General features: G+C 34.9%; 1 non-coding gene across 1 annotated transcript; it reads left to right on the forward strand.

Annotated features, from left to right (window-relative positions):
• The first annotated feature begins 3,622 nt into the window (after window positions 1–3,622).
• Window positions 3,623–3,731, forward strand: LOC142534004 (small nucleolar RNA R71). Its single transcript, XR_012816876.1, has one exon. It is a non-coding gene; the product is annotated as a small nucleolar RNA R71 (small nucleolar RNA).
• The last annotated feature ends 8,298 nt before the right edge of the window (window positions 3,732–12,029 follow it).

Raw genomic sequence — 12,029 nt, forward strand, 5'->3', positions numbered from 1 at the left:
TAATTACACTACTTACCTCATTGTCAGGTATGCAACGTCGAAAAATTTGATCTGGACAATACTTGAACAGATACGAATCATCCAAATAAAATTTTTTACCTCATTCAAAAATTTTCTTTTATCTTGGGAACTCCATTGCGGTGGCATTTTTTCTGTCACAAGAAAAATTACTATGTTAGCAAAACAAGGTGTAATAGTAACTGAAAATAGATGTTCATCAGGAAAATTATCGTTAATTGGTGTCATTTCACAAGACGATCATGTTACTAGTCTCGATAAATGATCGGGTACGACATTCTCTGTTCCTTTTTTATCTTTGATCACAATGTCAAATTCTTGGAGCAACAAAATCCATCGTATCAGTCGTGGCTTTGCATCCTGTTTGGTCAACAAATATCTAATAGCAGAATGATCAATAAACACAATATTCTTTGATCCAATCAAATAAGAACGAAATTTATCTAATGCAAATATTACAGCAAGTAGTTCTTTTTCAGTTGTGGATTAATTCATTTGAGCATTGTTTAAAGTTCTACTTTCATAATATATCACATAAGGCTTATCGTTTCTTCTTTGACCCAATACTGCACTGACAGCATAATCACTCGCGTCGTACATGATTTCAAATGGTAAAGACAAATCAGGAGGTTGCATGATAGGAGCTGATGTTAAATGTTGAATGATTTTATCAAAAGTATTTTGACATTTTTGAGTCCACTCAAATGCAGTGTCTTTTGTTAAGAGGTTACAAATGGGTTTAGAGATTGAACTAAAGTCCTTTATAAACCTCCTATGAAATCCAGCATGTCCCAAAAATGAGCGAATTTCTTTAATGGTTTTTGGAGGGGTTAAATTGGCAATGACATCAACTTTGGCTTTATCAACTTCAATTCCATGAGATGACACAACATGTCCCAAAACAATCCCAGAAGTAATCATGTAATGACATTTTTTCCAATTTAAAATAAGACATTTTTCCTCGCATCTTTTTAAAACTTTTTTGCAAATTTTCAAGACAATTATCAAATGTATTCCCAAAAACAGTTAAATTATCTATGAAAATCTACAAACAATTTTTAACCATGTTGCTAAAAATTCTTAGCATACATTTTTGAAATGTTGCTGGGGCATTACATAATCCAAATGGCATTTTTCTGAATGCAAATGTTCCAAAAGGACATGTGAATGTAGTTTTATTTTGATCTTCGAGTGCAATGGGAATTTGATAATAACCTGAATATCCATCAAGAAAACAGTAATAGGGATGACCTGCTACTCTTTCTAAAATTTGATCCAAAAATGGTAATGGAAAATGTTTTTTTCTAGTGGCGTCATTTCTTTTCTATAATCAATACACATCCGCCAACTAGATGGGACTCGACTTGTTAACAATTCACTTTTTTCATTTTTTTATCACTGTGATGCCTGATTTTTTTGGAACTACTTGTGTTGGGCTTACCCACTTACTATAAGAAATAGGGTAGATAATCCCAACATCAAGCAGTTTGAGAACTTCAGTTTTCACAACATCTTTCATGTGTGGATTTAATCTCCTTTGTGGTTGTTGAGATGTTTTAGCATTTTATTCTGAATGAATTTTGTGAGTGCAAATTAGTGGATTAATGCCCTTGAGATCTTTATTGTCCAACCAATTAAATTTTTATGTCTTTTAAGCATATCAACTAATTTACCTTCTTGATCACTTGCTAGTTGGGAAAAAATTACCACCGGATATGTTTCATCATCTCCAAGGAATGCATACTTTAATTCTTCTGGCAAGGGTTTCAACTCCAATATGGGTGGTTCATCTTTGTTTTCATATTTTTCCTCAAATTCTTTCTCTGATCTTAGTAACGAGTGATATCTGAAAAAATCATCAAGATCAATTTCAATATTTTTTTTAACGGTATCAATTGAACAAATATATAATTGGTCACGAGTACTCCCTTCTTGAATGTTTTCTTCCACAAGAGTTTCAATAAGATTTTCATCTTCACTTTCATTTCCTTTGTCATGTGGTTGCTTACAAAGATTAGAAACATTAAGCTCCAAGGTCATGTTACCAAATGACAACTTCATTATTCCATTCCTGCAATTTATAAGAGCTTTAGAAGTTGCTAAAAATGGACGACCCAAAATTACAGGAATTGTATTACAAGCTTCGATAGGTTGTGTATCTAAAAATATGAAATCGACAGGATATACAAAGTTATCAACTTGGACCAACACGTCTTCTACCATACCTCTTGGACCTTTAACAGATCTGTCAGAAAGTAAAAGTATTACCGAAGTAGGTTTTAACTCGCCCAGATTGAGTTCTTGATAAACTGAACATGGAAGTAAATTCACACTAGCTCCAATATCAAGCAAGGCTTTTTAATCTTTCGTTCTCCAATAATACATGAAATAATAGGACAACCAGGGTCTTTGTATTTCAAAGTATTATTATTTTGAATGATTGCACTTACTTGTTCGGCTAAAAATGCTTTCTTTTTAACATTCAATTCTTTTTTCACAGTGCACAAGTCTTTCAAATATTTAGCATATGATGGTACCTGCTTCATTGCATCTAATAAAAGAATATTAACTTTTACTTTTTTAAAAATATTATATATATCAGAATTCAAATTTGATTTTTTTGTATTTTTCAATGCATGAGGGAATGGTGGTGACATTGTCTGTTGATCCTCCTCTTTGCAAGTTATGGGTTCCAATTCCTTACCCTTTGGAGTTGATTTATCATCATCTTCACGAGGTTCAAGAATGGATTTTTCCACAACCTTACCACTGCGAAGGGTAATAACAGATTTTACCTGATCCATTGGTTGAATTCCAGAAGTTCCAGTTTGTGAATGATGATCCTTGAGATTAGGCTGTGGTTGTGAAGGAAATTTACCTTTTTCATGAACATTAAGTGCAGATGCAAATTTATCAAGAGTATCTTTCAAATTTTTCATGGTTTGAGCAGTTAGAGTATTGATAGAATCTTGCTTTGCAATGAAAGAATTCAATATATCTTCCAAGTTCTTTTTAGGTGGAGGAACATAAGGTGCATAATTTTGAAAATTTTGTTGATTTTGGAAATGTGGTTGTGAAAATTGTGCAGCATTATCATTCCTCAAACTAAAATTTGGATGATTTCGCCAACCTGGATTGTAATTTTGAGAAAATGGTTCAAAATTTGGCCTTTTGAAATTGTTCAAAACATTGGCTTGTTCATGGAGACATTCTTTAAAAGTGGAAAAGTGGGACAATCTTTTGTAGAATGATCACTTGTATCACAGATGTGACACGCAATTTCTTGAATAGATTTTAATTGACCATTCTTTTTCAATTCAAGTGCCTCAACTTTTCTTGCCAAAGAGGTAAATCAGCTTGGAGATCATGTTCATCTTTGAGGGTGTACATACCTCCACCAGATGTGGGAGATTGAATCTTGTTTGATGGTTCGATTGTACCTATAGAGTCCCAATGTTGAGCATTTTCAGCTAATGAATCGAGATACTTAATTGCCTCGTTTGGATCTTTATCTTCAAATGTTCCATTACACATAAATTCAACCATTTGCCTATCTTTAGGTGTTAAGCCTTCATAAAATTGAGAAACAACTCTCCAAATTTCAAAACCATGATGTGGACAAAGATTAAGCAATTCTTTGTATCTATCCCAACATTGATAAAAAGTTTCTCCTTGTTTTTGAGTGAAAGTGATGATTTGCTTTTTGAAAGAATTTGTTTTATGATATGGAAAAAACTTTTTCAAAAATTGTTGTTGCAATTCATCCCAAGTTCGAATGGATCCCGATCTAAGATTTTGTAGCCAAGTTTTAGCTTTATAATTTAAAGAAAAAGGAAAAAGCTTAAGTCGAATGGTGTTCATGCCACAATTTAGATCATTATATGTGTTGCACACTTCTTCAAACTCTCGTAAATGCATGTATGGATTTTCAGAATCTAAGCCATGAAAGTTGGGTAAAAGTTGGATAATACCAGGCTTAAAATTGAAATGAGATGCATTAGGGGGAAAAATTACACATGAAGGTGCACTAGTACGTGTAGGATTCATGTGATCTCTAAGTGTTCTTCGTCTATCATGATCACGTTGAGATTGCATTTCATCTTCCTTTTCTTGGATGGGTTATTCCGCCATGTTTCGTAAAAATAAAGGGTTATTTCAAATGAGTCAACCACTAAGTTTACGTGACCAAATGCTCATGCAAATGCAAAAAAATAAAAACACACAAAAGCAATAAAAATTCAAATAAAGAAAAATAAAATATAAACAAAATTAAATAAACTTGAAATTAAATTATCCTTCCCCATCGACGGCGCCAAAAACTTGTTGTGACTTTGATTTTTGAACTCCCAAGAGCAGGTTGTCCACAAGTAGTGTAATTCGCTGAGTCCGAATATCGTATTCACAGGGAAGCTAAGGTAAGTACAAGTCTACTACAATTTCTTTTTGTTTTTTGTTTTTCGTTTAATTGTTTGAATCTTTAATTGGTAATTTTTACTTGTTCAAATTTTAATTTAAGTAGTTGAGATTAAAGGATACATTCTTGGTATTTTAATAAAGTTAACATTAATGAACATTATTGAAATCCACTTAATAAAATGGTTCCAATATATTAAATAATCATATTTATATTATGTTATATATTATTATCTTATAAGAATATATATCAAAACTTATAAATGTTGTCAAGTATTTATTGTACTATATATATTTGTAAACATTAAATCAAGGTTCCCACTTTAAATGGTTGGTAAAACCAAACTAACATTTAAATAGTACTAAAAAATTAATATTATGATATATTCATATATAATAAATCAAGGCATCCACTTTAAATGGTTTGATATTAAATGGTTGGTAATACCAAACAAACATTTAAATGGTACCAAAAAATTAATATTATGATATATTCATATATAATAAATCAAGGCATCCACTTTAAATGATTTGTAATACCAAACTAACATTTAAATGTTTCCAAAAATTTAGTGTAACATGTAGCAACAATAAATAAAAACTCTCAGTTATAAGTAGGGTATAATAATACTTAAAGAAATAAATATAACATAAACAATAAATAATGATTAAATAATATAAAATATAGATTCTTACCTTTTAATAACATTATTATCATGTCAAGAGTTTCACATTTTCATCTCAACTTTGGGAAGTTAGCTACTCATTATTCAAAGTGTAAAACTTTGAATATGAAATTAACATGCTAATTATATTTAAATGAAGAAATAAAAGAAAAACAAAGAGAGAAATATTATGAACTCAAATGTTTGTTCATAAAATGAGGGATATCCCAATTCATTACAATGCACCCCTATTTATAGCCAAATTTGGGGAGACAACCACAAATAAATAATTTTTTTTACACATAAGTCTTCATTGGTGTTCCAAAAAAATTATATTTTAATTTCAGAGATATGGTCAAAATGCTAGAGCATGGTAAAACTGTAACTTATTTGGTACCTTTTTTTTTGTTGCTTAATTTGATCCCACTTGTGAGAAGATTTTTATCTCATGCTTGCCACCAATATTGTAGATATTAACATCAACTTTCTACAGGTCCATGAATCATCTTAATCTCATTTGCAACGCCAAGATTATTCTTATTTTATCGAACCTGTAAAAATAGTAAAAACTTATCATTACACAAGAAATGATATTTTATACAATTTATTATAAAACATATATTATTTAAACATTTAATAAAACAAAAAATATAAATTTATATTATAAAACATTTAATTAATATAAAATTTTTTATCTTTATCATTCCACTACTAGACTTAGCCTTCGTAGGAAAAATTTAATTTTTATGCTCTCCACTTCTTCTCTCTAATAGGCTTAACCATAGTAGGGAAAATTTAATTTTATTCTCTCTACCCCTTCTCATATACTTGGCTTAGCCTTAGTACTAGGCTTAACCTTCGTAGGTAAAATTTATTTTTTATGCTCCCCACATTTTCTGCTCTACTAGGCTTAGCCTTGTTGGGTAAAATTTAATTTTTATTCTCCCCACCTCTTCTCCTCTACTAGGCTTAGCATTGGTAGGTAAAATTTAATTTTCATCATCCTCACATTTTCTTCTCTATTAAGCTTAGCCTTACTAGGTAAAATTTGATCCTTATCCTCCCCATAATACGACAATATTCATCTACTTAATACAGAAACTTGATATCATTAAATTTCAAAAAATTACATATGGAAAATTCAGAAACGAAACACATCAATAATAAATTCAAGAGTAATATTTTCTAAAATGATAAGCATTCTAAGGCTTCTTTAGAGCCTTACCCTGTGCATTCTACAAGTAATAGGCTCAAGAATTGAGCTTCTCGATCATTTTAAAAGGACCTCTCACTTTGGGTCTAACTTTCCCCTCTGCTCCTCTTGTGACTTCTTCAGGAACAGGTCGCCGACTTGAAAGCTTTTCTGAATGACCCTACAATTGTAAGATTGATCTATACGATTTTTATAAGCCTATATGCAAATGCTTGCAGCCTCTTTTTTCTCTTCGAACAACCCAAGATCAGTTACCTGCCTTACCTCATTATCTTTATCATAAAACATCACCTTCGCCGATTCCACTCCAATTTCAACTAAAATGTCCACTAATCGTTTTTCTTAAAATATACTAGAAATTATTTTCAAAAAAAAAAATTCGGCCGAATTACATCTATACCTATATATATCTATACCTATATATATAAAAGAACTTTGCACTATTTTAAAAATAAATCAACCAACTATTATTTAAAAATAAAAAAGAACTAATTCAAAACATAAATCGTCAATCGTTTACCAAACCTAAACTAAGCAATATTTCAAGATAATCCTAACTCTAACATCCTCTCCAAAAACCACTCAAAAATAATCATAAATCGTAAAAATCTTTAACGTAAACTTAATTTAAATGCGGAAAACTAGTGATAGTCATCGGGTTGTGTGCACCTTCAGTCCAGCAAGATCAACCATCAAGTCCCTCAATAACATCAATATCATGCTCACCTGCATCGATCACATCTAGTGAGTCTATTGACTCAGCAAACCTTAACCATGATAACAAGCAATACATCTATATTCATAAGCAACATCAAAAATACTTTTACTTAAAATAAATTTTCATGAACATGCATAAACTTAAACATTTTTTCCTTTCATCATATACGTATACGTTTTGTAATGTCCAGGCTTAAGTTACGTAACCTGAATGCATGAAATCTAGGGTTTTATTTAAATTATGTGTTTATTGCATGGTAGGATTCATTTTATGATTATTTTAAAAGTTCACGCATTATGATTTTTAGATGCATTTCGCGCTCAATCGAGGAACGGAGACCGGTGAATTATCAAGAAAATTATTTTTATTATATGATTAATTTTTATTAACTAATATAAGTTTTTTTAAGTGTAATTTTCAAGAAATGAGCTTTGTTGGGTATTTTTACCCGTCAGATCATATTTTTAATCGGTACACGAATTTTAACGATTCGGAGGACTTTTTTAGGCTCGGGCAATATTTTAAAAAATGTACCAAAAAAAAATATTTTTCGGGAGCATTTTTGGGCTTGTTGGGTTTGTCTTATTCCTAAGTAGGCCCAAAACCCTTTTAATTTTTAATTAGGACTCATTAGGGTATTAAATTCCTACTTAAACCTAATTACCTAAACCGTAACCATACTTAAATCATATTGGCCGCCCCTTTCCTCCATCAGCATCCTCCCTCACGTGAAAAACCAGCAGCCAACCTTCAGCAAGCTTCAACCTTCGAGTTTCTTCAAGCAAGCCTCCTTCCCCGCTCCTCCGGTGCATCCCCGATGCACGTTTCTCCTAGTTTTCGTTCACAAATCATCAAGGCATGCCATGTACCTTATTTTACGCATCATTCACGTTGTTATTATGCTGTCACGTGTGATATGTATATGTATTTATCGGTTTTTGCATGAACAATTGTTTATGGTTTCGGTTTTTCCATGATTCACACATAAATCTTTTAACAACTCATGTTATTTGTTTACCATGGTGCAAGGGGCTACCGAGCAAGGGTCTTTAGGGGATGAATATGTCGAGATTTGGTGTTGTGTGCTAGTGGTCGTGAGTCATAGGGCCAACTTTAGTTCGGTTTTGGGGAGATCGCGTGAAAGGGGTTCGAGCTAGTGGTGCAAGGGCTGATCCAAGGGTTGGACCAGACCCTGGTGGGTCTGAGACATGGCTTAGGATGGCTCAAATGCTGCTGGAGCCACCCCTGAAGCCGATCGATCGTGGAGAAAGGAGGTTGGCCGCGGGTGTGCTTTCCTTGTTGACTAGCGAGTGTAGGCGAGTTACGGCTTGCATGGAGATGTGGCTGTGGGTTCAGCAGGTCCAGAGGGGTCCTTGGATGGTCAAGGGGAGACTGGTTTGGGGTTGGTCCTCCTTGTCGTGAGCTAGATGCGAAATTATGGAGCATGGTTGCATTAGGGTTCGAACTTGGCCTGCTGAAAATTCCAGCAGCTTGTGGCATCATTGTCGTGTGTCTTAGTGATTTGTAAATATTGGTTTAGGTGCTGGATTAGGGGAGTTAAGTTATGGTTTAATTTTGGAATAATTTGGATAAGTTTCGGGTCGATTGGGGTTAAAATCGGGACCCTAGTCCAAGTTTTAAAACGAATCGAATAAGTTTTGAAACGAGCTCGAGTTTACGTCTTATAAATACATTTAATTATGTTTTGGGATATTTTAAGGAGTTTGGTAAGCTTGGGTCAAAATTTTGAGGACCAGGGGTAAAACGGTCATTCTGGGTTTCTAGGGGAAAATGGTGTTTTTGCACCCGAGGTGAGATTTTAGTCCTGGCAGCGCCCTGAGCACATGTTTGTCATGTTTATAAATTTTTATGCATCATGTACACGATTTTTATGAAATTATGAAAAATACGTTGCATGCTTGTGTTTAAGAAAAATTACGTATGTGAATGATTTTGATAAGTGATGAAAATGACTATGTTTTGAAGGATGAGAATTAGTTGTGACTAACGATGTATATACAAATGCTAATGATGTATATGTAAATGCTAATGATGAGGTCTAGGCACAGTGGATGGGTAATACTGTCGCTGATATCCGACAGCCGCTGGGTACCACGGTTTTATGTAGATGGATCCATCGTATAATGATGAACGATGATACGAAAGTCACAACTAATGAACTAAATTCAAATAAGTAAAGGTATAATAAGTATATGATACGATGAACTGTTTTAACATGTTATGATTTCATATGACACGTTTACATTCACGCTTTTTAGAAAGGTATGTTGATTACAATATATTTTCACTGTTGTGTGCTGTGTATATGTACTTGTTATTCCGGTACATGTATGTTGAGTCTTTAGACTCACTAGACATGTGTGATGTAGGTGAGCATGTTGATGAGGGGATTGGAGGTGCCGAACTCTGAGTAGGCAGGACTGCATGTGGGCGCACGACCTGAGGACCACATTTCTTCTGCACATTATGATTTTTGAGAGTTGAGAGAACATGAGAATTTTTATTGGTTGGTTTAGATACGATGATAATTACTAGGATTTTTACTCGTTATGTTTACGCACTTTCTGTTGGTCGAGTTTGGCCATTTTAAACTGTACTATTTTAAGTTGTTAAATATTTACGATTATTTTTAAGTGGGATATTTTTAAGTAGGATTGCATGCAGGTAAAACCTTTAGATGTTTATTCTCGAAAATGTGAGCTTTAAAAAAAAATTCCGCATTTTAAATTGTAGATGTTACAGTTGGTATCAGAGCAAGGGTCCTGTATTGGGTTGTGCCACCGCCAGCTTCTCCAGCTCAGTCTTCAAGCCTCAAGTTTGTAAGCTTTTATGTTTTAAATGTTTTATTGCTATCACCTGCTTGATTGTGTGATATGCGTTTTACAATGATTTACAGTGCATGTTTAAATGCTTTAAGATTTAAGGACTTTTTATTTTGAAAAAATAGATTAAATTTCATGATGGTTTACGTTTATAAATTGAACTGTATTCAGATATCATGCCTCCAAACGCGCTCCTAGTGCAGATCGTCAGGATGAGATTCCTGGAGGCGGAAAAGGCCCACCACCACCACCACCGGCTATGGACGCAGCTACCAATGTACTGGAGGGTATGGCGAGGCTCATGGAGTAGGCTCAGCAGGCTCCCCCCCATCCACAGACCGATATTAATGAGCAGTTTAGACGGCTCAACCCGAAGGAATTCGGGGGTATCACTAATCCATTCTTGGCTGAGGAATGGATTCGATTGCTGGAGCTTCACTATGAGTATCTACAGATGAGAGATGGTGACCTGGTCAGGTGCGCCATTTATATGCTGAGGGATGATGCATCCCTATGTGGGAGGGAGCCGCTCATGCAGTGGACTTGGCTACCCTCACTTGGGACAGATTCAAGGAGATGTTCTGCAGAAAGTATTTTTCAGATGACGTCAGGGGCCACCTGACGAGGGAGTTTATAAGTCTCCGCCAGGGGGACTCATATGTGGCGGAGTTTATCCGTAAGTTCTATAGGGGCTATCATTTTGTGCCCATGATTGCTAGAGATGCCGCTCAGAAGCTGAGGCATTTCATGGACGGATTGAGACCCACCCTTCTCTGGGACGTTATGCTGATGATGAGGCCACCTCCTGCGCTCTTCAGGTTGAGAAGGCTCTGCGGTATATAGACTTTGAGATACAGAAGAAGCGGCATCAGACTCAGTCTAGCTCCCAGCCGCAGAAGAAACAGTATACAGGACCACCGAGACAACAGGGGCAGCAGAAGCCCCAAGGACAGGTTAGGAGGCCCCAGCAGCAGAGACCTCCTCAGGCGCTAGGGGCGCCTATGCCAGAGGACAGACAGCTATGCACACAGTGCAACAAGTTCCATCTCGGAAAGTGGTTATGGGGCACCTTCAGATGCTTTGTTTGCGGGTAGGAAGGTCATAAAGCAGCGGACTGCCTTAAGAACACGGACCCCACTACTGGCCGAGGTTATGTTATGCATGCCGAGGAGGCCGAGACAGAGCCAGATTCGACATCGATTACTGGTACCCTTATGTTTAAGATTTTGATTTATCGCTTGATTGCATGGATTTTATGCTTGTGACGAGAATTAATTTATGGGATTGATAACTTAGAACAAATTAGGCTGCATGCTCTACCTAGTTGAGATTAAGGGTTTAATTGCCTTTTATGATAATTTTAGGGGCCCAATTGTAGTAACTGATATTTTGAGGACCTAATTGCAAAACTCAATAATTTAAGGGGAGATTTTCAAATTTTCTGGATTTTAGGGGATTCAATATTAGGTTTTCGTGAATTTTTCAATTTATGAGGTCATGATTCGAAATTGTTAGGGAGCCATTTTGCAAATTTTGAAAATTTTCATAAGGCCAAATGTAATTTTCGTAACCTTAAGGGTTAATTTGAATTTCGAAACTTTTGAAGCCAATTTTGCAAATTTTGATGAATATTTGGGTTAATTTGATGAATTTTGAGGAATACTTGGGATTAATCCAGGGAATTTTTGAGGATTTTGGGATAATTACCGATAAGAATTTTCTTAAGGTTCAACGCGATTAGATTTGTTGATATATTTTGTCGCAGGGAGGATATATATTTCAGGTGTAGCCACACATGCATTGCTAGATTCAGGTGCTACGCATTCGTTTATATCTGAATCTTTCGTCAAGCGGATAAAAATCATACCAGTGGCAATGAATTCATGGTTCAAAGTATCGATCCCATCTAAGGATCAGATGTTCACTTCTCAGATAGTGAATAGATTGGAGCTTCGGTTACAGAAAGAGGTTGTAGACTTTCGATAGAGGTCGGTGTGTGTCCGACCGCCCAGTGGTAAGCCGTTGATTTTTGAGGCAGCAAGACACCAGCAGTTGCCACACGTCATTTCCTACATGTGTGCAAGAAAGCTTATGAAGAGAGGCTGTCAGGCATTTTTGGCCAGCATTGTATGAATGTTAGAGCCAGTCAGTCAGAGGCT

The sequence above is a fragment of the Primulina tabacum genome, chromosome 18, assembly GCF_025594145.1.
Source record: "Primulina tabacum isolate GXHZ01 chromosome 18, ASM2559414v2, whole genome shotgun sequence".
Classification (NCBI taxonomy): domain Eukaryota; kingdom Viridiplantae; phylum Streptophyta; class Magnoliopsida; order Lamiales; family Gesneriaceae; genus Primulina; species Primulina tabacum.